The following is a 230-nucleotide window of genomic DNA, read 5'->3' on the forward strand; positions in this document are numbered from 1 at the left end:
GAATGCAGAATCTTTTTAAGGAGTGCGTTGTGTATCTATGATGATCAAGGGTATGCGGGAATGTAGGGTTGAGGTTAAAATCAGATCAGCCCTGAAGTTATTGAATGGCAGAACAAGCTGGAAGGTTCTTGCTGACATTTCCCTTCGGTCAGTGGCCTGTGTTCATGTCTGTGTGCCCCTCCTGCAGGTCTTACTGCACTCTGAGCTGAAGGTGTTGGCTGGAGCCCGAG

The sequence above is a fragment of the Chiloscyllium plagiosum genome, chromosome 45 (genome assembly GCF_004010195.1).
Source record: "Chiloscyllium plagiosum isolate BGI_BamShark_2017 chromosome 45, ASM401019v2, whole genome shotgun sequence".
Lineage (NCBI taxonomy): Eukaryota > Metazoa > Chordata > Chondrichthyes > Orectolobiformes > Hemiscylliidae > Chiloscyllium > Chiloscyllium plagiosum.